This window comes from Chiloscyllium punctatum, unplaced genomic scaffold (assembly GCF_047496795.1).
Source record: "Chiloscyllium punctatum isolate Juve2018m unplaced genomic scaffold, sChiPun1.3 scaffold_835, whole genome shotgun sequence".
In the NCBI taxonomy this organism is placed as follows: domain Eukaryota; kingdom Metazoa; phylum Chordata; class Chondrichthyes; order Orectolobiformes; family Hemiscylliidae; genus Chiloscyllium; species Chiloscyllium punctatum.
The window spans coordinates 37,527-62,891 of record NW_027310569.1 but is presented as its reverse complement, the minus strand read 5'-3'; the positions used below and the strand labels follow the sequence as shown (position 1 = coordinate 62,891).

General features: G+C 45.7%; 9 non-coding genes across 9 annotated transcripts; all 9 read right to left on the bottom strand.

Moving 5' to 3' along the window:
* Positions 1–863: 863 nt before the first annotated feature.
* trnav-aac (transfer RNA valine (anticodon AAC)) lies at positions 864–936 on the bottom strand. The gene has a single exon. It is a non-coding gene; the product is annotated as a tRNA-Val (tRNA).
* A 2,787-nt stretch (positions 937–3,723) lies between these two features.
* Positions 3,724–3,796, bottom strand: trnav-aac (transfer RNA valine (anticodon AAC)). The gene has a single exon. It is a non-coding gene; the product is annotated as a tRNA-Val (tRNA).
* Positions 3,797–6,604: 2,808 nt separating this feature from the next.
* Positions 6,605–6,677, bottom strand: trnav-aac (transfer RNA valine (anticodon AAC)). Its single transcript has one exon. It is a non-coding gene; the product is annotated as a tRNA-Val (tRNA).
* A 2,787-nt stretch (positions 6,678–9,464) lies between these two features.
* On the bottom strand, positions 9,465–9,537 carry trnav-aac (transfer RNA valine (anticodon AAC)). Its single transcript has one exon. It is a non-coding gene; the product is annotated as a tRNA-Val (tRNA).
* Positions 9,538–12,324: 2,787 nt separating this feature from the next.
* Positions 12,325–12,397, bottom strand: trnav-aac (transfer RNA valine (anticodon AAC)). Its single transcript has one exon. It is a non-coding gene; the product is annotated as a tRNA-Val (tRNA).
* Positions 12,398–15,184: 2,787 nt separating this feature from the next.
* On the bottom strand, positions 15,185–15,257 carry trnav-aac (transfer RNA valine (anticodon AAC)). Its single transcript has one exon. It is a non-coding gene; the product is annotated as a tRNA-Val (tRNA).
* A 2,787-nt stretch (positions 15,258–18,044) lies between these two features.
* Positions 18,045–18,117, bottom strand: trnav-aac (transfer RNA valine (anticodon AAC)). The gene has a single exon. It is a non-coding gene; the product is annotated as a tRNA-Val (tRNA).
* A 2,787-nt stretch (positions 18,118–20,904) lies between these two features.
* On the bottom strand, positions 20,905–20,977 carry trnav-aac (transfer RNA valine (anticodon AAC)). Its single transcript has one exon. It is a non-coding gene; the product is annotated as a tRNA-Val (tRNA).
* A 2,808-nt stretch (positions 20,978–23,785) lies between these two features.
* On the bottom strand, positions 23,786–23,858 carry trnav-aac (transfer RNA valine (anticodon AAC)). Its single transcript has one exon. It is a non-coding gene; the product is annotated as a tRNA-Val (tRNA).
* Positions 23,859–25,365: the final 1,507 nt, after the last annotated feature.

Below are 25,365 nucleotides of genomic sequence, written 5' to 3'. Positions count from 1 at the left end.
TCTGAACATAGTAACAGAAGTCAAAAGGTAATTACCTCACCCCACCCCCACTCCGGAAGAGGTGCTAACTGCCCTTGAGTGCTTTCTGATCTCGATGTGAAGAGCTCACACGCCTCTGAGTCACCTTCAAGTCTCTGTTTGCGGAGTGAATCACAAAGAAGGACTTTTACCAGAGCTGCAACCGCCTCACTTCCCCACTCGCTCTCCCCTTTTACATTTTCCTGCTCGTCAGTGATTTAAAGAAAACCAAATGGATGCGATGTCATTCTGTAGCCTCTCTGTCGATTCCTCCGTTTCAGTTCCAACATGGCTTAGATCTCGGGGCGCACCTTAATATTAGCGGCGCTATGAAAGCACAGGTTCAAAGGTTCCTCTGAGAGTGTAAATTATTTCATTGCTGTTGCTGATTGAATGAGCCACTAACGTGCGAACTGCCCCAAAATATGATTCAGGAATCTGGTACCAACTCTCGCGCGTTGAATAACGACAGACAGCTTCCAAATGAGGCCTTTCAGAGACGACTTTGGGGTACATTTGACAGACAGACAAGTTCAGGAATCCGTGGTGCGCTGTGACCTGCCTTTGAGCCGGTCCGCCTACGCAAGGAATGCAAATGCGGTACTGCTTTTCGTGGAAGGATCAGAACGCGGCAAGGACACTCTCAAACAGAATGGCATATGCATCAGAACCAGGTTGGAGAAAAACTTTATAATGCTTTACACAGTAATTAAATGGAGTTGCCTTACATTTCACTACGAGAGCAGATTCTTTCAAGCAAATTCGAAGGCAGGTTTGCAGATGGGAAAGCAAGCAAGAAAGCTCCGTTCTTGTCCATGTAAAAGGCCGCAGTTGACGAACAAAGCAGTTTCTGCCCAGTTTCGAACTGGGGACCTTTCGCGTGTTAGGCGAACGTGATGACCACTACACTACAGAAACCAGCCGCGGTCGCCGCCCTGCGGCGCAGTGGCATCCAGCACTGAAAGTTGAAGCCATTCTCCGTTTCACCTTTCTGTTTCCAATTGCTCGTTGTTGTCCAGCGTAATTGACATCTTGAAAACGTTAAAAAAGACACGTGAAATTGATGACAATATATAGACAATGATTTCGTCAATGTTTGGACCGTAGGGCGAGGTGGAATAAGCTGGGACGACTTTCCCTGCAGCGTAACGGCTGCGATATGATCTTATGGAAGGGTTGTAAACTGAGTATTTCTGTGTTTTACCCAAATTGGGGTGAGTTGAAAACTCGAGAGCATAGGTTTAAGGTGAGTGGGCTGAAATTGACAAACGACCTGAGGCACATTTCCCACACAGAAGGTTGTGCGTGTATGGAATGAGCTCCCAGAGGAAGTGGAGGAGGCTATTACACTCAGAAAATTGCAAAGGTAATCGGATGAGTTTCTGGACAGGATGGGTTTAGAGGGATTGGGGCCAAATGCTGGGGAACGGGACTTGTTTAATTTTGGTTATGTGGTGAGCATGGATGAGATACACCTAAATATCTGTTTCCACGCCGTGTACCCCCATAACGTCTTGTTGCTAACACTGGCTTTAAAGGATTACTTTTTAGCGGAGTTTTCCATCGCAGTCTGTGGCACAATCGTTTAGTCTGTTCGACTGCTCACGGGAAAGGTAGTATTGTGAAACACTGCAGATACGAACGACTTCCTTAATTTTGCCCCGACTGACCATACTCCGTGAAATTTTCCCAGACCTCAATTGAGGAGTTTTGCTGCTCGAAGTTACCTCAGAAACCCTGTTAACTCGTAATGTGCTGAGCGAATCGCAAAACAGAAAGCATTTTTCACGGAACACAAACAAAACTGGCATGCCGAATGCATTTTCAGACAGAGAGATGCATGAATGCTAAATGTGTCACAGTCCGAGGGCATGAGTCATAAAGTAATCTCACGACTAACAACAGGGCAATTCCAAACTACTCTTTCAAACATACTGCAGCGTTAGTGCACCACCACTTTCCAGACAATGCTGAAAAGAGAGATAGAAAGAACATCATAAGAACGGGCCATAAAAAGTCAATTTCACCAATCACAGTCTCGATTAGATTACCTTTTCCTTCTGATGTCTCCAGGACGGAAATGAAGGAAATGGGAGAAATTCAATAACATATGACACCGAAATTCATTGGAACGATTTTCCCATTGGACAAAAAACCAAATAACGACGAGTCGAGTCACCGCAGGACTTTGTTTCACAACAGCGATGAAATAATAGTCTCCATTCGGTTCCAGTAAAAGCACAAATCGCTTTGGAACAGCAGAGCTGTTTGCGATTTTCCGCGCGGGAGGCGAACGCGATCTTGACAGCAGAGACACTTGGACACTTCGGTCAAATAACCATGAGCTGCTAGACATTACTACAATTTCGATTCTTGCTTTGCTAAATGATTTCACACATTGCTCGAAACAGGACGACTTTCACGTTTACACGGAACACGAAACACACCTGACTACAGGGAAAATGCACAAAGCTGAGCAGGCCGTGTTCCACATCAAACCGTGCAGCATTTATTCAGTCACTGTGTCTGTTTTGCAGAAGAAGGGTCCCAAAGAATGTTCTCCACCCTAAAACCGGAGGTCGCATTACAATCCGAGAACGACAGATCACATTGTGAGCATGCTCTGACCTCGGGGCCGGTTCGAGATGCCACTTTCCGTGCCTTTTACTTTAACCGTGCAATTTGCTGCAGAGATGTTCACTCCTGGACATGAGCCACGTGGATACCAACTGAGTCGGAAACCTGTGCGGCAATCGACGAGAAGCGATTCAATAAATTTTGCTAACTTCCATGGTGCTTATTGGAAATGCAGTTTCTGTTCAAGTCAATCGAAAAGGCAGTTTCTGAACATAGTAACAGAAGTCAAAAGGTAATTACCTCACCCCACCCCCACTCCGGAAGAGGTGCTAACTGCCCTTGAGTGCTTTCTGATCTCGATGTGAAGAGCTCACACGCCTCTGAGTCACCTTCAAGTCTCTGTTTGCGGAGTGAATCACAAAGAAGGACTTTTACCAGAGCTGCAACCGCCTCACTTCCCCACTCGCTCTCCCCTTTTACATTTTCCTGCTCGTCAGTGATTTAAAGAAAACCAAATGGATGCGATGTCATTCTGTAGCCTCTCTGTCGATTCCTCCGTTTCAGTTCCAACATGGCTTAGATCTCGGGGCGCACCTTAATATTAGCGGCGCTATGAAAGCACAGGTTCAAAGGTTCCTCTGAGAGTGTAAATTATTTCATTGCTGTTGCTGATTGAATGAGCCACTAACGTGCGAACTGCCCCAAAATATGATTCAGGAATCTGGTACCAACTCTCGCGCGTTGAATAACGACAGACAGCTTCCAAATGAGGCCTTTCAGAGACGACTTTGGGGTACATTTGACAGACAGACAAGTTCAGGAATCCGTGGTGCGCTGTGACCTGCCTTTGAGCCGGTCCGCCTACGCAAGGAATGCAAATGCGGTACTGCTTTTCGTGGAAGGATCAGAACGCGGCAAGGACACTCTCAAACAGAATGGCATATGCATCAGAACCAGGTTGGAGAAAAACTTTATAATGCTTTACACAGTAATTAAATGGAGTTGCCTTACATTTCACTACGAGAGCAGATTCTTTCAAGCAAATTCGAAGGCAGGTTTGCAGATGGGAAAGCAAGCAAGAAAGCTCCGTTCTTGTCCATGTAAAAGGCCGCAGTTGACGAACAAAGCAGTTTCTGCCCAGTTTCGAACTGGGGACCTTTCGCGTGTTAGGCGAACGTGATGACCACTACACTACAGAAACCAGCCGCGGTCGCCGCCCTGCGGCGCAGTGGCATCCAGCACTGAAAGTTGAAGCCATTCTCCGTTTCACCTTTCTGTTTCCAATTGCTCGTTGTTGTCCAGCGTAATTGACATCTTGAAAACGTTAAAAAAGACACGTGAAATTGATGACAATATATAGACAATGATTTCGTCAATGTTTGGACCGTAGGGCGAGGTGGAATAAGCTGGGACGACTTTCCCTGCAGCGTAACGGCTGCGATATGATCTTATGGAAGGGTTGTAAACTGAGTATTTCTGTGTTTTACCCAAATTGGGGTGAGTTGAAAACTCGAGAGCATAGGTTTAAGGTGAGTGGGCTGAAATTGACAAACGACCTGAGGCACATTTCCCACACAGAAGGTTGTGCGTGTATGGAATGAGCTCCCAGAGGAAGTGGAGGAGGCTATTACACTCAGAAAATTGCAAAGGTAATCGGATGAGTTTCTGGACAGGATGGGTTTAGAGGGATTGGGGCCAAATGCTGGGGAACGGGACTTGTTTAATTTTGGTTATGTGGTGAGCATGGATGAGATACACCTAAATATCTGTTTCCACGCCGTGTACCCCCATAACGTCTTGTTGCTAACACTGGCTTTAAAGGATTACTTTTTAGCGGAGTTTTCCATCGCAGTCTGTGGCACAATCGTTTAGTCTGTTCGACTGCTCACGGGAAAGGTAGTATTGTGAAACACTGCAGATACGAACGACTTCCTTAATTTTGCCCCGACTGACCATACTCCGTGAAATTTTCCCAGACCTCAATTGAGGAGTTTTGCTGCTCGAAGTTACCTCAGAAACCCTGTTAACTCGTAATGTGCTGAGCGAATCGCAAAACAGAAAGCATTTTTCACGGAACACAAACAAAACTGGCATGCCGAATGCATTTTCAGACAGAGAGATGCATGAATGCTAAATGTGTCACAGTCCGAGGGCATGAGTCATAAAGTAATCTCACAACTAACAACAGGGCAATTCCAAACTACTCTTTCAAACATACTGCAGCGTTAGTGCACCACCACTTTCCAGACAATGCTGAAAAGAGAGATAGAAAGAACATCATAAGAACGGGCCATAAAAAGTGAATTTCACCAATCACAGTCTCGATTAGATTACCTTTTCCTTCTGATGTCTCCAGGACGGAAATGAAGGAAATGGGAGAAATTCAATAACATATGACACCGAAATTCATTGGAACGATTTTCCCATTGGACAAAAAACCAAATAACGACGAGTCGAGTCACCGCAGGACTTTGTTTCACAACAGCGATGAAATAATAGTCTCCATTCGGTTCCAGTAAAAGCACAAATCGCTTTGGAACAGCAGAGCTGTTTGCGATTTTCCGCGCGGGAGGCGAACGCGATCTTGACAGCAGAGACACTTGGACACTTCGGTCAAATAACCATGAGCTGCTAGACATTACTACAATTTCGATTCTTGCTTTGCTAAATGATTTCACACATTGCTCGAAACAGGACGACTTTCACGTTTACACGGAACACGAAACACACCTGACTACAGGGAAAATGCACAAAGCTGAGCAGGCCGTGTTCCACATCAAACCGTGCAGCATTTATTCAGTCACTGTGTCTGTTTTGCAGAAGAAGGGTCCCAAAGAATGTTCTCCACCCTAAAACCGGAGGTCGCATTACAATCCGAGAACGACAGATCACATTGTGAGCATGCTCTGACCTCGGGGCCGGTTCGAGATGCCACTTTCCGTGCCTTTTACTTTAACCGTGCAATTTGCTGCAGAGATGTTCACTCCTGGACATGAGCCACGTGGATACCAACTGAGTCGGAAACCTGTGCGGCAATCGACGAGAAGCGATTCAATAAATTTTGCTAACTTCCATGGTGCTTATTGGAAATGCAGTTTCTGTTCAAGTCAATCGAAAAGGCAGTTTCTGAACATAGTAACAGAAGTCAAAAGGTAATTACCTCACCCCACCCCCACTCCGGAAGAGGTGCTAACTGCCCTTGAGTGCTTTCTGATCTCGATGTGAAGAGCTCACACGCCTCTGAGTCACCTTCAAGTCTCTGTTTGCGGAGTGAATCACAAAGAAGGACTTTTACCAGAGCTGCAACCGCCTCACTTCCCCACTCGCTCTCCCCTTTTACATTTTCCTGCTCGTCAGTGATTTAAAGAAAACCAAATGGATGCGATGTCATTCTGTAGCCTCTCTGTCGATTCCTCCGTTTCAGTTCCAACATGGCTTAGATCTCGGGGCGCACCTTAATATTAGCGGCGCTATGAAAGCACAGGTTCAAAGGTTCCTCTGAGAGTGTAAATTATTTCATTGCTGTTGCTGATTGAATGAGCCACTAACGTGCGAACTGCCCCAAAATATGATTCAGGAATCTGGTACCAACTCTCGCGCGTTGAATAACGACAGACAGCTTCCAAATGAGGCCTTTCAGAGACGACTTTGGGGTACATTTGACAGACAGACAAGTTCAGGAATCCGTGGTGCGCTGTGACACCTGCGCAGCAGCTTCTTCCCTGCCTTTGAACCGGGCCGCCTGCGCAAGGAATGCAAATGCGGTACTGCTTTTCGTGGAAGGATCAGAACGCGGCAAGGACACTCTCAAACAGAATGGCATATGCATCAGAACCAGGTTGGAGAAAAACTTTATAATGCTTTACACAGTAATTAAATGGAGTTGCCTTACATTTCACTACGAGAGCAGATTCTTTCAAGCAAATTCGAAGGCAGGTTTGCAGATGGGAAAGCAAGCAAGAAAGCTCCGTTCTTGTCCATGTAAAAGGCTGCAGTTGACGAACCAAGCAGTTTCTGCCCAGTTTCGAACTGGGGACCTTTCGCGTGTTAGGCGAACGTGATGACCACTACACTACAGAAACCAGCCGCGGTCGCCGCCCTGTGGCGCAGTGGCATCCAGCACTGAAAGTTGAAGCCATTCTCCGTTTCACCTTTCTGTTTCCAATCGCTCGTTGTTGTCCAGCGTAATTGACATCTTGAAAACGTTAAAAAAGACACGTGAAATTGATGACAATATATAGACAATGATTTCGTCAATGTTTGGACCGTAGGGCGAGGTGGAATAAGCTGGGACGACTTTCCCTGCAGCGTAACGGCTGCGATATGATCTTATGGAAGGGTTGTAAACTGAGTATTTCTGTGTTTTACCCAATTTGGGGTGAGTTGAAAACTCGAGAGCATAGGTTTAAGGTGAGTGGGCTGAAATTGACAAACGACCTGAGGCACATTTCCCACACAGAAGGTTGTGCGTGTATGGAATGAGCTCCCAGAGGAAGTGGAGGAGGCTATTACACTCAGAAAATTGCAAAGGTAATCGGATGAGTTTCTGGACAGGATGGGTTTAGAGGGATTGGGGCCAAATGCTGGGGAACGGGACTTGTTTAATTTTGGTTATGTGGTGAGCATGGATGAGATACACCTAAATATCTGTTTCCACGCCGTGTACCCCCATAACGTCTTGTTGCTAACACTGGCTTTAAAGGATTACTTTTTAGCGGAGTTTTCCATCGCAGTCTGTGGCACAATCGTTTAGTCTGTTCGACTGCTCACGGGAAAGGTAGTATTGTGAAACACTGCAGATACGAACGACTTCCTTAATTTTGCCCCGACTGACCATACTCCGTGAAATTTTCCCAGACCTCAATTGAGGAGTTTTGCTGCTCGAAGTTACCTCAGATACCCTGTTAACTCGTAATGTGCTGAGCGAATCGCAAAACAGAAAGCATTTTTCACGGAACACAAACAAAACTGGCATGCCGAATGCATTTTCAGACAGAGAGATGCATGAATGCTAAATGTGTCACAGTCCGAGGGCATGAGTCATAAAGTAATCTCACAACTAACAACAGGGCAATTCCAAACTACTCTTTCAAACATACTGCAGCGTTAGTGCACCACCACTTTCCAGACAATGCTGAAAAGAGAGATAGAAAGAACATCATAAGAACGGGCCATAAAAAGTCAATTTCACCAATCACAGTCTCGATTAGATTACCTTTTCCTTCTGATGTCTCCAGGACGGAAATGAAGGAAATGGGAGAAATTCAATAACATATGACACCGAAATTCATTGGAACGATTTTCCCATTGGACAAAAAACCAAATAACGACGAGTCGAGTCACCGCAGGACTTTGTTTCACAACAGCGATGAAATAATAGTCTCCATTCGGTTCCAGTAAAAGCACAAATCGCTTTGGAACAGCAGAGCTGTTTGCGATTTTCCGCGCGGGAGGCGAACGCGATCTTGACAGCAGAGACACTTGGACACTTCGGTCAAATAACCATGAGCTGCTAGACATTACTACAATTTCGATTCTTGCTTTGCTAAATGATTTCACACATTGCTCGAAACAGGACGACTTTCACGTTTACACGGAACACGAAACACACCTGACTACAGGGAAAATGCACAAAGCTGAGCAGGCCGTGTTCCACATCAAACCGTGCAGCATTTATTCAGTCACTGTGTCTGTTTTGCAGAAGAAGGGTCCCAAAGAATGTTCTCCACCCTAAAACCGGAGGTCGCATTACAATCCGAGAACGACAGATCACATTGTGAGCATGCTCTGACCTCGGGGCCGGTTCGAGATGCCACTTTCCGTGCCTTTTACTTTAACCGTGCAATTTGCTGCAGAGATGTTCACTCCTGGACATGAGCCACGTGGATGCCAACTGAGTCGGAAACCTGTGCGGCAATCGACGAGAAGCGATTCAATAAATTTTGCTAACTTCCATGGTGCTTATTGGAAATGCAGTTTCTGTTCAAGTCAATCGAAAAGGCAGTTTCTGAACATAGTAACAGAAGTCAAAAGGTAATTACCTCACCCCACCCCCACTCCGGAAGAGGTGCTAACTGCCCTTGAGTGCTTTCTGATCTCGATGTGAAGAGCTCACACGCCTCTGAGTCACCTTCAAGTCTCTGTTTGCGGAGTGAATCACAAAGAAGGACTTTTACCAGAGCTGCAACCGCCTCACTTCCCCACTCGCTCTCCCCTTTTACATTTTCCTGCTCGTCAGTGATTTAAAGAAAACCAAATGGATGCGATGTCATTCTGTAGCCTCTCTGTCGATTCCTCCGTTTCAGTTCCAACATGGCTTAGATCTCGGGGCGCACCTTAATATTAGCGGCGCTATGAAAGCACAGGTTCAAAGGTTCCTCTGAGAGTGTAAATTATTTCATTGCTGTTGCTGATTGAATGAGCCACTAACGTGCGAACTGCCCCAAAATATGATTCAGGAATCTGGTACCAACTCTCGCGCGTTGAATAACGACAGACAGCTTCCAAATGAGGCCTTTCAGAGACGACTTTGGGGTACATTTGACAGACAGACAAGTTCAGGAATCCGTGGTGCGCTGTGACCTGCCTTTGAACCGGTCCGCCTACGCAAGGAATGCAAATGCGGTACTGCTTTTCGTGGAAGGATCAGAACGCGGCAAGGACACTCTCAAACAGAATGGCATATGCATCAGAACCAGGTTGGAGAAAAACTTTATAATGCTTTACACAGTAATTAAATGGAGTTGCCTTACATTTCACTACGAGAGCAGATTCTTTCAAGCAAATTCGAAGGCAGGTTTGCAGATGGGAAAGCAAGCAAGAAAGCTCCGTTCTTGTCCATGTAAAAGGCCGCAGTTGACGAACAAAGCAGTTTCTGCCCAGTTTCGAACTGGGGACCTTTCGCGTGTTAGGCGAACGTGATGACCACTACACTACAGAAACCAGCCGCGGTCGCCGCCCTGCGGCGCAGTGGCATCCAGCACTGAAAGTTGAAGCCATTCTCCGTTTCACCTTTCTGTTTCCAATTGCTCGTTGTTGTCCAGCGTAATTGACATCTTGAAAACGTTAAAAAAGACACGTGAAATTGATGACAATATATAGACAATGATTTCGTCAATGTTTGGACCGTAGGGCGAGGTGGAATAAGCTGGGACGACTTTCCCTGCAGCGTAACGGCTGCGATATGATCTTATGGAAGGGTTGTAAACTGAGTATTTCTGTGTTTTACCCAAATTGGGGTGAGTTGAAAACTCGAGAGCATAGGTTTAAGGTGAGTGGGCTGAAATTGACAAACGACCTGAGGCACATTTCCCACACAGAAGGTTGTGCGTGTATGGAATGAGCTCCCAGAGGAAGTGGAGGAGGCTATTACACTCAGAAAATTGCAAAGGTAATCGGATGAGTTTCTGGACAGGATGGGTTTAGAGGGATTGGGGCCAAATGCTGGGGAACGGGACTTGTTTAATTTTGGTTATGTGGTGAGCATGGATGAGATACACCTAAATATCTGTTTCCACGCCGTGTACCCCCATAACGTCTTGTTGCTAACACTGGCTTTAAAGGATTACTTTTTAGCGGAGTTTTCCATCGCAGTCTGTGGCACAATCGTTTAGTCTGTTCGACTGCTCACGGGAAAGGTAGTATTGTGAAACACTGCAGATACGAACGACTTCCTTAATTTTGCCCCGACTGACCATACTCCGTGAAATTTTCCCAGACCTCAATTGAGGAGTTTTGCTGCTCGAAGTTACCTCAGAAACCCTGTTAACTCGTAATGTGCTGAGCGAATCGCAAAACAGAAAGCATTTTTCACGGAACACAAACAAAACTGGCATGCCGAATGCATTTTCAGACAGAGAGATGCATGAATGCTAAATGTGTCACAGTCCGAGGGCATGAGTCATAAAGTAATCTCACAACTAACAACAGGGCAATTCCAAACTACTCTTTCAAACATACTGCAGCGTTAGTGCACCACCACTTTCCAGACAATGCTGAAAAGAGAGATAGAAAGAACATCATAAGAACGGGCCATAAAAAGTCAATTTCACCAATCACAGTCTCGATTAGATTACCTTTTCCTTCTGATGTCTCCAGGACGGAAATGAAGGAAATGGGAGAAATTCAATAACATATGACACCGAAATTCATTGGAACGATTTTCCCATTGGACAAAAAACCAAATAACGACGAGTCGAGTCACCGCAGGACTTTGTTTCACAACAGCGATGAAATAATAGTCTCCATTCGGTTCCAGTAAAAGCACAAATCGCTTTGGAACAGCAGAGCTGTTTGCGATTTTCCGCGCGGGAGGCGAACGCGATCTTGACAGCAGAGACACTTGGACACTTCGGTCAAATAACCATGAGCTGCTAGACATTACTACAATTTCGATTCTTGCTTTGCTAAATGATTTCACACATTGCTCGAAACAGGACGACTTTCACGTTTACACGGAACACGAAACACACCTGACTACAGGGAAAATGCACAAAGCTGAGCAGGCCGTGTTCCACATCAAACCGTGCAGCATTTATTCAGTCACTGTGTCTGTTTTGCAGAAGAAGGGTCCCAAAGAATGTTCTCCACCCTAAAACCGGAGGTCGCATTACAATCCGAGAACGACAGATCACATTGTGAGCATGCTCTGACCTCGGGGCCGGTTCGAGATGCCACTTTCCGTGCCTTTTACTTTAACCGTGCAATTTGCTGCAGAGATGTTCACTCCTGGACATGAGCCACGTGGATACCAACTGAGTCGGAAACCTGTGCGGCAATCGACGAGAAGCGATTCAATAAATTTTGCTAACTTCCATGGTGCTTATTGGAAATGCAGTTTCTGTTCAAGTCAATCGAAAAGGCAGTTTCTGAACATAGTAACAGAAGTCAAAAGGTAATTACCTCACCCCACCCCCACTCCGGAAGAGGTGCTAACTGCCCTTGAGTGCTTTCTGATCTCGATGTGAAGAGCTCACACGCCTCTGAGTCACCTTCAAGTCTCTGTTTGCGGAGTGAATCACAAAGAAGGACTTTTACCAGAGCTGCAACCGCCTCACTTCCCCACTCGCTCTCCCCTTTTACATTTTCCTGCTCGTCAGTGATTTAAAGAAAACCAAATGGATGCGATGTCATTCTGTAGCCTCTCTGTCGATTCCTCCGTTTCAGTTCCAACATGGCTTAGATCTCGGGGCGCACCTTAATATTAGCGGCGCTATGAAAGCACAGGTTCAAAGGTTCCTCTGAGAGTGTAAATTATTTCATTGCTGTTGCTGATTGAATGAGCCACTAACGTGCGAACTGCCCCAAAATATGATTCAGGAATCTGGTACCAACTCTCGCGCGTTGAATAACGACAGACAGCTTCCAAATGAGGCCTTTCAGAGACGACTTTGGGGTACATTTGACAGACAGACAAGTTCAGGAATCCGTGGTGCGCTGTGACCTGCCTTTGAGCCGGTCCGCCTACGCAAGGAATGCAAATGCGGTACTGCTTTTCGTGGAAGGATCAGAACGCGGCAAGGACACTCTCAAACAGAATGGCATATGCATCAGAACCAGGTTGGAGAAAAACTTTATAATGCTTTACACAGTAATTAAATGGAGTTGCCTTACATTTCACTACGAGAGCAGATTCTTTCAAGCAAATTCGAAGGCAGGTTTGCAGATGGGAAAGCAAGCAAGAAAGCTCCGTTCTTGTCCATGTAAAAGGCCGCAGTTGACGAACAAAGCAGTTTCTGCCCAGTTTCGAACTGGGGACCTTTCGCGTGTTAGGCGAACGTGATGACCACTACACTACAGAAACCAGCCGCGGTCGCCGCCCTGCGGCGCAGTGGCATCCAGCACTGAAAGTTGAAGCCATTCTCCGTTTCACCTTTCTGTTTCCAATTGCTCGTTGTTGTCCAGCGTAATTGACATCTTGAAAACGTTAAAAAAGACACGTGAAATTGATGACAATATATAGACAATGATTTCGTCAATGTTTGGACCGTAGGGCGAGGTGGAATAAGCTGGGACGACTTTCCCTGCAGCGTAACGGCTGCGATATGATCTTATGGAAGGGTTGTAAACTGAGTATTTCTGTGTTTTACCCAAATTGGGGTGAGTTGAAAACTCGAGAGCATAGGTTTAAGGTGAGTGGGCTGAAATTGACAAACGACCTGAGGCACATTTCCCACACAGAAGGTTGTGCGTGTATGGAATGAGCTCCCAGAGGAAGTGGAGGAGGCTATTACACTCAGAAAATTGCAAAGGTAATCGGATGAGTTTCTGGACAGGATGGGTTTAGAGGGATTGGGGCCAAATGCTGGGGAACGGGACTTGTTTAATTTTGGTTATGTGGTGAGCATGGATGAGATACACCTAAATATCTGTTTCCACGCCGTGTACCCCCATAACGTCTTGTTGCTAACACTGGCTTTAAAGGATTACTTTTTAGCGGAGTTTTCCATCGCAGTCTGTGGCACAATCGTTTAGTCTGTTCGACTGCTCACGGGAAAGGTAGTATTGTGAAACACTGCAGATACGAACGACTTCCTTAATTTTGCCCCGACTGACCATACTCCGTGAAATTTTCCCAGACCTCAATTGAGGAGTTTTGCTGCTCGAAGTTACCTCAGAAACCCTGTTAACTCGTAATGTGCTGAGCGAATCGCAAAACAGAAAGCATTTTTCACGGAACACAAACAAAACTGGCATGCCGAATGCATTTTCAGACAGAGAGATGCATGAATGCTAAATGTGTCACAGTCCGAGGGCATGAGTCATAAAGTAATCTCACAACTAACAACAGGGCAATTCCAAACTACTCTTTCAAACATACTGCAGCGTTAGTGCACCACCACTTTCCAGACAATGCTGAAAAGAGAGATAGAAAGAACATCATAAGAACGGGCCATAAAAAGTGAATTTCACCAATCACAGTCTCGATTAGATTACCTTTTCCTTCTGATGTCTCCAGGACGGAAATGAAGGAAATGGGAGAAATTCAATAACATATGACACCGAAATTCATTGGAACGATTTTCCCATTGGACAAAAAACCAAATAACGACGAGTCGAGTCACCGCAGGACTTTGTTTCACAACAGCGATGAAATAATAGTCTCCATTCGGTTCCAGTAAAAGCACAAATCGCTTTGGAACAGCAGAGCTGTTTGCGATTTTCCGCGCGGGAGGCGAACGCGATCTTGACAGCAGAGACACTTGGACACTTCGGTCAAATAACCATGAGCTGCTAGACATTACTACAATTTCGATTCTTGCTTTGCTAAATGATTTCACACATTGCTCGAAACAGGACGACTTTCACGTTTACACGGAACACGAAACACACCTGACTACAGGGAAAATGCACAAAGCTGAGCAGGCCGTGTTCCACATCAAACCGTGCAGCATTTATTCAGTCACTGTGTCTGTTTTGCAGAAGAAGGGTCCCAAAGAATGTTCTCCACCCTAAAACCGGAGGTCGCATTACAATCCGAGAACGACAGATCACATTGTGAGCATGCTCTGACCTCGGGGCCGGTTCGAGATGCCACTTTCCGTGCCTTTTACTTTAACCGTGCAATTTGCTGCAGAGATGTTCACTCCTGGACATGAGCCACGTGGATACCAACTGAGTCGGAAACCTGTGCGGCAATCGACGAGAAGCGATTCAATAAATTTTGCTAACTTCCATGGTGCTTATTGGAAATGCAGTTTCTGTTCAAGTCAATCGAAAAGGCAGTTTCTGAACATAGTAACAGAAGTCAAAAGGTAATTACCTCACCCCACCCCCACTCCGGAAGAGGTGCTAACTGCCCTTGAGTGCTTTCTGATCTCGATGTGAAGAGCTCACACGCCTCTGAGTCACCTTCAAGTCTCTGTTTGCGGAGTGAATCACAAAGAAGGACTTTTACCAGAGCTGCAACCGCCTCACTTCCCCACTCGCTCTCCCCTTTTACATTTTCCTGCTCGTCAGTGATTTAAAGAAAACCAAATGGATGCGATGTCATTCTGTAGCCTCTCTGTCGATTCCTCCGTTTCAGTTCCAACATGGCTTAGATCTCGGGGCGCACCTTAATATTAGCGGCGCTATGAAAGCACAGGTTCAAAGGTTCCTCTGAGAGTGTAAATTATTTCATTGCTGTTGCTGATTGAATGAGCCACTAACGTGCGAACTGCCCCAAAATATGATTCAGGAATCTGGTACCAACTCTCGCGCGTTGAATAACGACAGACAGCTTCCAAATGAGGCCTTTCAGAGACGACTTTGGGGTACATTTGACAGACAGACAAGTTCAGGAATCCGTGGTGCGCTGTGACCTGCCTTTGAACCGGTCCGCCTACGCAAGGAATGCAAATGCGGTACTGCTTTTCGTGGAAGGATCAGAACGCGGCAAGGACACTCTCAAACAGAATGGCATATGCATCAGAACCAGGTTGGAGAAAAACTTTATAATGCTTTACACAGTAATTAAATGGAGTTGCCTTACATTTCACTACGAGAGCAGATTCTTTCAAGCAAATTCGAAGGCAGGTTTGCAGATGGGAAAGCAAGCAAGAAAGCTCCGTTCTTGTCCATGTAAAAGGCCGCAGTTGACGAACAAAGCAGTTTCTGCCCAGTTTCGAACTGGGGACCTTTCGCGTGTTAGGCGAACGTGATGACCACTACACTACAGAAACCAGCCGCGGTCGCCGCCCTGCGGCGCAGTGGCATCCAGCACTGAAAGTTGAAGCCATTCTCCGTTTCACCTTTCTGTTTCCAATTGCTCGTTGTTGTCCAGCGTAATTGACATCTTGAAAACGTTAAAAAAGACACGTGAAATTGATGACAATATATAGACAATGATTTCGTCAATGTTTGGACCGTAGGGCGAGGTGGAATAAGCTGGGACGACTTTCCCTGCAGCGTAACGGCTGCGATATGATCTTATGGAAGGGTTGTAAACTGAGTATTTCTGTGTTTTACCCAAATTGGGGTGAGTTGAAAACTCGAGAGCATAGGTTTAAGGTGAGTGGGCTGAAATTGACAAACGACCTGAGGCACATTTCCCACACAGAAGGTTGTGCGTGTATGGAATGAGCTCCCAGAGGAAGTGGAGGAGGCTATTACACTCAGAAAATTGCAAAGGTAATCGGATGAGTTTCTGGACAGGATGGGTTTAGAGGGATTGGGGCCAAATGCTGGGGAACGGGACTTGTTTAATTTTGGTTATGTGGTGAGCATGGATGAGATACACCTAAATATCTGTTTCCACGCCGTGTACCCCCATAACGTCTTGTTGCTAACACTGGCTTTAAAGGATTACTTTTTAGCGGAGTTTTCCATCGCAGTCTGTGGCACAATCGTTTAGTCTGTTCGACTGCTCACGGGAAAGGTAGTATTGTGAAACACTGCAGATACGAACGACTTCCTTAATTTTGCCCCGACTGACCATACTCCGTGAAATTTTCCCAGACCTCAATTGAGGAGTTTTGCTGCTCGAAGTTACCTCAGAAACCCTGTTAACTCGTAATGTGCTGAGCGAATCGCAAAACAGAAAGCATTTTTCACGGAACACAAACAAAACTGGCATGCCGAATGCATTTTCAGACAGAGAGATGCATGAATGCTAAATGTGTCACAGTCCGAGGGCATGAGTCATAAAGTAATCTCACAACTAACAACAGGGCAATTCCAAACTACTCTTTCAAACATACTGCAGCGTTAGTGCACCACCACTTTCCAGACAATGCTGAAAAGAGAGATAGAAAGAACATCATAAGAACGGGCCATAAAAAGTCAATTTCACCAATCACAGTCTCGATTAGATTACCTTTTCCTTCTGATGTCTCCAGGACGGAAATGAAGGAAATGGGAGAAATTCAATAACATATGACACCGAAATTCATTGGAACGATTTTCCCATTGGACAAAAAACCAAATAACGACGAGTCGAGTCACCGCAGGACTTTGTTTCACAACAGCGATGAAATAATAGTCTCCATTCGGTTCCAGTAAAAGCACAAATCGCTTTGGAACAGCAGAGCTGTTTGCGATTTTCCGCGCGGGAGGCGAACGCGATCTTGACAGCAGAGACACTTGGACACTTCGGTCAAATAACCATGAGCTGCTAGACATTACTACAATTTCGATTCTTGCTTTGCTAAATGATTTCACACATTGCTCGAAACAGGACGACTTTCACGTTTACACGGAACACGAAACACACCTGACTACAGGGAAAATGCACAAAGCTGAGCAGGCCGTGTTCCACATCAAACCGTGCAGCATTTATTCAGTCACTGTGTCTGTTTTGCAGAAGAAGGGTCCCAAAGAATGTTCTCCACCCTAAAACCGGAGGTCGCATTACAATCCGAGAACGACAGATCACATTGTGAGCATGCTCTGACCTCGGGGCCGGTTCGAGATGCCACTTTCCGTGCCTTTTACTTTAACCGTGCAATTTGCTGCAGAGATGTTCACTCCTGGACATGAGCCACGTGGATACCAACTGAGTCGGAAACCTGTGCGGCAATCGACGAGAAGCGATTCAATAAATTTTGCTAACTTCCATGGTGCTTATTGGAAATGCAGTTTCTGTTCAAGTCAATCGAAAAGGCAGTTTCTGAACATAGTAACAGAAGTCAAAAGGTAATTACCTCACCCCACCCCCACTCCGGAAGAGGTGCTAACTGCCCTTGAGTGCTTTCTGATCTCGATGTGAAGAGCTCACACGCCTCTGAGTCACCTTCAAGTCTCTGTTTGCGGAGTGAATCACAAAGAAGGACTTTTACCAGAGCTGCAACCGCCTCACTTCCCCACTCGCTCTCCCCTTTTACATTTTCCTGCTCGTCAGTGATTTAAAGAAAACCAAATGGATGCGATGTCATTCTGTAGCCTCTCTGTCGATTCCTCCGTTTCAGTTCCAACATGGCTTAGATCTCGGGGCGCACCTTAATATTAGCGGCGCTATGAAAGCACAGGTTCAAAGGTTCCTCTGAGAGTGTAAATTATTTCATTGCTGTTGCTGATTGAATGAGCCACTATAGTGCGAACTGCCCCAAAATATGATTCAGGAATCTGGTACCAACTCTCGCGCGTTGAATAACGACAGACAGCTTCCAAATGAGGCCTTTCAGAGACGACTTTGGGGTACATTTGACAGACAGACAAGTTCAGGAATCCGTGGTGCGCTGTGACCTGCCTTTGAACCGGTCCGCCTACGCAAGGAATGCAAATGCGGTACTGCTTTTCGTGGAAGGATCAGAACGCGGCAAGGACACTCTCAAACAGAATGGCATATGCATCAGAACCAGGTTGGAGAAAAACTTTATAATGCTTTACACAGTAATTAAATGGAGTTGCCTTACATTTCACTACGAGAGCAGATTCTTTCAAGCAAATTCGAAGGCAGGTTTGCAGATGGGAAAGCAAGCAAGAAAGCTCCGTTCTTGTCCATGTAAAAGGCCGCAGTTGACGAACAAAGCAGTTTCTGCCCAGTTTCGAACTGGGGACCTTTCGCGTGTTAGGCGAACGTGATGACCACTACACTACAGAAACCAGCCGCGGTCGCCGCCCTGCGGCGCAGTGGCATCCAGCACTGAAAGTTGAAGCCATTCTCCGTTTCACCTTTCTGTTTCCAATTGCTCGTTGTTGTCCAGCGTAATTGACATCTTGAAAACGTTAAAAAAGACACGTGAAATTGATGACAATATATAGACAATGATTTCGTCAATGTTTGGACCGTAGGGCGAGGTGGAATAAGCTGGGACGACTTTCCCTGGAGCGTAACGGCTGCGATATGATCTTATGGAAGGGTTGTAAACTGAGTATTTCTGTGTTTTACCCAAATTGGGGTGAGTTGAAAACTCGAGAGCATAGGTTTAAGGTGAGTGGGCTGAAATTGACAAACGACCTGAGGCACATTTCCCACACAGAAGGTTGTGCGTGTATGGAATGAGCTCCCAGAGGAAGTGGAGGAGGCTATTACACTCAGAAAATTGCAAAGGTAATCGGATGAGTTTCTGGACAGGATGGGTTTAGAGGGATTGGGGCCAAATGCTGGGGAACGGGACTTGTTTAATTTTGGTTATGTGGTGAGCATGGATGAGATACACCTAAATATCTGTTTCCACGCCGTGTACCCCCATAACGTCTTGTTGCTAACACTGGCTTTAAAGGATTACTTTTTAGCGGAGTTTTCCATCGCAGTCTGTGGCACAATCGTTTAGTCTGTTCGACTGCTCACGGGAAAGGTAGTATTGTGAAACACTGCAGATACGAACGACTTCCTTAATTTTGCCCCGACTGACCATACTCCGTGAAATTTTCCCAGACCTCAATTGAGGAGTTTTGCTGCTCGAAGTTACCTCAGAAACCCTGTTAACTCGTAATGTGCTGAGCGAATCGCAAAACAGAAAGCATTTTTCACGGAACACAAACAAAACTGGCATGCCGAATGCATTTTCAGACAGAGAGATGCATGAATGCTAAATGTGTCACAGTCCGAGGGCATGAGTCATAAAGTAATCTCACAACTAACAACAGGGCAATTCCAAACTACTCTTTCAAACATACTGCAGCGTTAGTGCACCACCACTTTCCAGACAATGCTGAAAAGAGAGATAGAAAGAACATCATAAGAACGGGCCATAAAAAGTGAATTTCACCAATCACAGTCTCGATTAGATTACCTTTTCCTTCTGATGTCTCCAGGACGGAAATGAAGGAAATGGGAGAAATTCAATAACATATGACACCGAAATTCATTGGAACGATTTTCCCATTGGACAAAAAACCAAATAACGACGAGTCGAGTCACCGCAGGACTTTGTTTCACAACAGCGATGAAATAATAGTCTCCATTCGGTTCCAGTAAAAGCACAAATCGCTTTGGAACAGCAGAGCTGTTTGCGATTTTCCGCGCGGGAGGCGAACGCGATCTTGACAGCAGAGACACTTGGACACTTCGGTCAAATAACCATGAGCTGCTAGACATTACTACAATTTCGATTCTTGCTTTGCTAAATGATTTCACACATTGCTCGAAACAGGACGACTTTCACGTTTACACGGAACACGAAACACACCTGACTACAGGGAAAATGCACAAAGCTGAGCAGGCCGTGTTCCACATCAAACCGTGCAGCATTTATTCAGTCACTGTGTCTGTTTTGCAGAAGAAGGGTCCCAAAGAATGTTCTCCACCCTAAAACCGGAGGTCGCATTACAATCCGAGAACGACAGATCACATTGTGAGCATGCTCTGACCTCGGGGCCGGTTCGAGATGCCACTTTCCGTGCCTTTTACTTTAACCGTGCAATTTGCTGCAGAGATGTTCACTCCTGGACATGAGCCACGTGGATACCAACTGAGTCGGAAACCTGTGCGGCAATCGACGAGAAGCGATTCAATAAATTTTGCTAACTTCCATGGTGCTTATTGGAAATGCAGTTTCTGTTCAAGTCAATCGAAAAGGCAGTTTCTGAACATAGTAACAGAAGTCAAAAGGTAATTACCTCACCCCACCCCCACTCCGGAAGAGGTGCTAACTGCCCTTGAGTGCTTTCTGATCTCGATGTGAAGAGCTCACACGCCTCTGAGTCACCTTCAAGTCTCTGTTTGCGGAGTGAATCACAAAGAAGGACTTTTACCAGAGCTGCAACCGCCTCACTTCCCCACTCGCTCTCCCCTTTTACATTTTCCTGCTCGTCAGTGATTTAAAGAAAACCAAATGGATGCGATGTCATTCTGTAGCCTCTCTGTCGATTCCTCCGTTTCAGTTCCAACATGGCTTAGATCTCGGGGCGCACCTTAATATTAGCGGCGCTATGAAAGCACAGGTTCAAAGGTTCCTCTGAGAGTGTAAATTATTTCATTGCTGTTGCTGATTGAATGAGCCACTAACGTGCGAACTGCCCCAAAATATGATTCAGGAATCTGGTACCAACTCTCGCGCGTTGAATAACGACAGACAGCTTCCAAATGAGGCCTTTCAGAGACGACTTTGGGGTACATTTGACAGACAGACAAGTTCAGGAATCCGTGGTGCGCTGTGACCTGCCTTTGAACCGGTCCGCCTACGCAAGGAATGCAAATGCGGTACTGCTTTTCGTGGAAGGATCAGAACGCGGCAAGGACACTCTCAAACAGAATGGCATATGCATCAGAACCAGGTTGGAGAAAAACTTTATAATGCTTTACACAGTAATTAAATGGAGTTGCCTTACATTTCACTACGAGAGCAGATTCTTTCAAGCAAATTCGAAGGCAGGTTTGCAGATGGGAAAGCAAGCAAGAAAGCTCCGTTCTTGTCCATGTAAAAGGCCGCAGTTGACGAACAAAGCAGTTTCTGCCCAGTTTCGAACTGGGGACCTTTCGCGTGTTAGGCGAACGTGATGACCACTACACTACAGAAACCAGCCGCGGTCGCCGCCCTGCGGCGCAGTGGCATCCAGCACTGAAAGTTGAAGCCATTCTCCGTTTCACCTTTCTGTTTCCAATTGCTCGTTGTTGTCCAGCGTAATTGACATCTTGAAAACGTTAAAAAAGACACGTGAAATTGATGACAATATATAGACAATGATTTCGTCAATGTTTGGACCGTAGGGCGAGGTGGAATAAGCTGGGACGACTTTCCCTGCAGCGTAACGGCTGCGATATGATCTTATGGAAGGGTTGTAAACTGAGTATTTCTGTGTTTTACCCAAATTGGGGTGAGTTGAAAACTCGAGAGCATAGGTTTAAGGTGAGTGGGCTGAAATTGACAAACGACCTGAGGCACATTTCCCACACAGAAGGTTGTGCGTGTATGGAATGAGCTCCCAGAGGAAGTGGAGGAGGCTATTACACTCAGAAAATTGCAAAGGTAATCGGATGAGTTTCTGGACAGGATGGGTTTAGAGGGATTGGGGCCAAATGCTGGGGAACGGGACTTGTTTAATTTTGGTTATGTGGTGAGCATGGATGAGATACACCTAAATATCTGTTTCCACGCCGTGTACCCCCATAACGTCTTGTTGCTAACACTGGCTTTAAAGGATTACTTTTTAGCGGAGTTTTCCATCGCAGTCTGTGGCACAATCGTTTAGTCTGTTCGACTGCTCACGGGAAAGGTAGTATTGTGAAACACTGCAGATACGAACGACTTCCTTAATTTTGCCCCGACTGACCATACTCCGTGAAATTTTCCCAGACCTCAATTGAGGAGTTTTGCTGCTCGAAGTTACCTCAGAAACCCTGTTAACTCGTAATGTGCTGAGCGAATCGCAAAACAGAAAGCATTTTTCACGGAACACAAACAAAACTGGCATGCCGAATGCATTTTCAGACAGAGAGATGCATGAATGCTAAATGTGTCACAGTCCGAGGGCATGAGTCATAAAGTAATCTCACAACTAACAACAGGGCAATTCCAAACTACTCTTTCAAACATACTGCAGCGTTAGTGCACCACCACTTTCCAGACAATGCTGAAAAGAGAGATAGAAAGAACATCATAAGAACGGGCCATAAAAAGTCAATTTCACCAATCACAGTCTCGATTAGATTACCTTTTCCTTCTGATGTCTCCAGGACGGAAATGAAGGAAATGGGAGAAATTCAATAACATATGACACCGAAATTCATTGGAACGATTTTCCCATTGGACAAAAAACCAAATAACGACGAGTCGAGTCACCGCAGGACTTTGTTTCACAACAGCGATGAAACAATAGTCTCCATTCGGTTCCAGTAAAAGCACAAATCGCTTTGGAACAGCAGAGCTGTTTGCGATTTTCCGCGCGGGAGGCGAACGCGATCTTGACAGCAGAGACACTTGGACACTTCGGTCAAATAACCATGAGCTGCTAGACATTACTACAATTTCGATTCTTGCTTTGCTAAATGATTTCACACATTGCTCGAAACAGGACGACTTTCACGTTTACACGGAACACGAAACACACCTGACTACAGGGAAAATGCACAAAGCTGAGCAGGCCGTGTTCCACATCAAACCGTGCAGCATTTATTCAGTCACTGTGTCTGTTTTGCAGAAGAAGGGTCCCAAAGAATGTTCTCCACCCTAAAACCGGAGGTCGCATTACAATCCGAGAACGACAGATCACATTGTGAGCATGCTCTGACCTCGGGGCCGGTTCGAGATGCCACTTTCCGTGCCTTTTACTTTAACCGTGCAATTTGCTGCAGAGATGTTCACTCCTGGACATGAGCCACGTGGATACCAACTGAGTCGGAAACCTGTGCGGCAATCGACGAGAAGCGATTCAATAAATTTTGCTAACTTCCATGGTGCTTATTGGAAATGCAGTTTCTGTTCAAGTCAATCGAAAAGGCAGTTTCTGAACATAGTAACAGAAGTCAAAAGGTAATTACCTCACCCCACCCCCACTCCGGAAGAGGTGCTAACTGCCCTTGAGTGCTTTCTGATCTCGATGTGAAGAGCTCACACGCCTCTGAGTCACCTTCAAGTCTCTGTTTGCGGAGTGAATCACAAAGAAGGACTTTTACCAGAGCTGCAACCGCCTCACTTCCCCACTCGCTCTCCCCTTTTACATTTTCCTGCTCGTCAGTGATTTAAAGAAAACCAAATGGATGCGACGTCATTCTGTAGCCTCTCTGTCGATTCCTCCGTTTCAGTTCCAACATGGCTTAGATCTCGGGGCGCACCTTAATATTAGCGGCGCTATGAAAGCACAGGTTCAAAGGTTCCTCTGAGAGTGTAAATTATTTCATTGCTGTTGCTGATTGAATGAGCCACTAACGTGCGAACTGCCCCAAAATATGATTCAGGAATCTGGTACCAACTCTCGCGCGTTGAATAACGACAGACAGCTTCCAAATGAGGCCTTTCAGAGACGACTTTGGGGTACATTTGACAGACAGACAAGTTCAGGAATCCGTGGTGCGCTGTGACACCTGCGCAGCAGCTTCTTCCCTGCCTTTGAACCGGGCCGCCTGCGCAAGGAATGCAAATGCGGTACTGCTTTTCGTGGAAGGATCAGAACGCGGCAAGGACACTCTCAAACAGAATGGCATATGCATCAGAACCAGGTTGGAGAAAAACTTTATAATGCTTTACACAGTAATTAAATGGAGTTGCCTTACATTTCACTACGAGAGCAGATTCTTTCAAGCAAATTCGAAGGCAGGTTTGCAGATGGGAAAGCAAGCAAGAAAGCTCCGTTCTTGTCCATGTAAAAGGCCGCAGTTGACGAACAAAGCAGTTTCTGCCCAGTTTCGAACTGGGGACCTTTCGCGTGTTAGGCGAACGTGATGACCACTACACTACAGAAACCAGCCGCGGTCGCCGCCCTGCGGCGCAGTGGCATCCAGCACTGAAAGTTGAAGCCATTCTCCGTTTCACCTTTCTGTTTCCAATTGCTCGTTGTTGTCCAGCGTAATTGACATCTTGAAAACGTTAAAAAAGACACGTGAAATTGATGACAATATATAGACAATGATTTCGTCAATGTTTGGACCGTAGGGCGAGGTGGAATAAGCTGGGACGACTTTCCCTGCAGCGTAACGGCTGCGATATGATCTTATGGAAGGGTTGTAAACTGAGTATTTCTGTGTTTTACCCAAATTGGGGTGAGTTGAAAACTCGAGAGCATAGGTTTAAGGTGAGTGGGCTGAAATTGACAAACGACCTGAGGCACATTTCCCACACAGAAGGTTGTGCGTGTATGGAATGAGCTCCCAGAGGAAGTGGAGGAGGCTATTACACTCAGAAAATTGCAAAGGTAATCGGATGAGTTTCTGGACAGGATGGGTTTAGAGGGATTGGGGCCAAATGCTGGGGAACGGGACTTGTTTAATTTTGGTTATGTGGTGAGCATGGATGAGATACACCTAAATATCTGTTTCCACGCCGTGTACCCCCATAACGTCTTGTTGCTAACACTGGCTTTAAAGGATTACTTTTTAGCGGAGTTTTCCATCGCAGTCTGTGGCACAATCGTTTAGTCTGTTCGACTGCTCACGGGAAAGGTAGTATTGTGAAACACTGCAGATACGAACGACTTCCTTAATTTTGCCCCGACTGACCATACTCCGTGAAATTTTCCCAGACCTCAATTGAGGAGTTTTGCTGCTCGAAGTTACCTCAGAAACCCTGTTAACTCGTAATGTGCTGAGCGAATCGCAAAACAGAAAGCATTTTTCACGGAACACAAACAAAACTGGCATGCCGAATGCATTTTCAGACAGAGAGATGCATGAATGCTAAATGTGTCACAGTCCGAGGGCATGAGTCATAAAGTAATCTCACAACTAACAACAGGGCAATTCCAAACTACTCTTTCAAACATACTGCAGCGTTAGTGCACCACCACTTTCCAGACAATGCTGAAAAGAGAGATAGAAAGAACATCATAAGAACGGGCCATAAAAAGTCAATTTCACCAATCACAGTCTCGATTAGATTACCTTTTCCTTCTGATGTCTCCAGGACGGAAATGAAGGAAATGGGAGAAATTCAATAACATATGACACCGAAATTCATTGGAACGATTTTCCCATTGGACAAAAAACCAAATAACGACGAGTCGAGTCACCGCAGGACTTTGTTTCACAACAGCGATGAAATAATAGTCTCCATTCGGTTCCAGTAAAAGCACAAATCGCTTTGGAACAGCAGAGCTGTTTGCGATTTTCCGCGCGGGAGGCGAACGCGATCTTGACAGCAGAGACACTTGGACACTTCGGTCAAATAACCATGAGCTGCTAGACATTACTACAATTTCGATTCTTGCTTTGCTAAATGATTTCACACATTGCTCGAAACAGGACGACTTTCACGT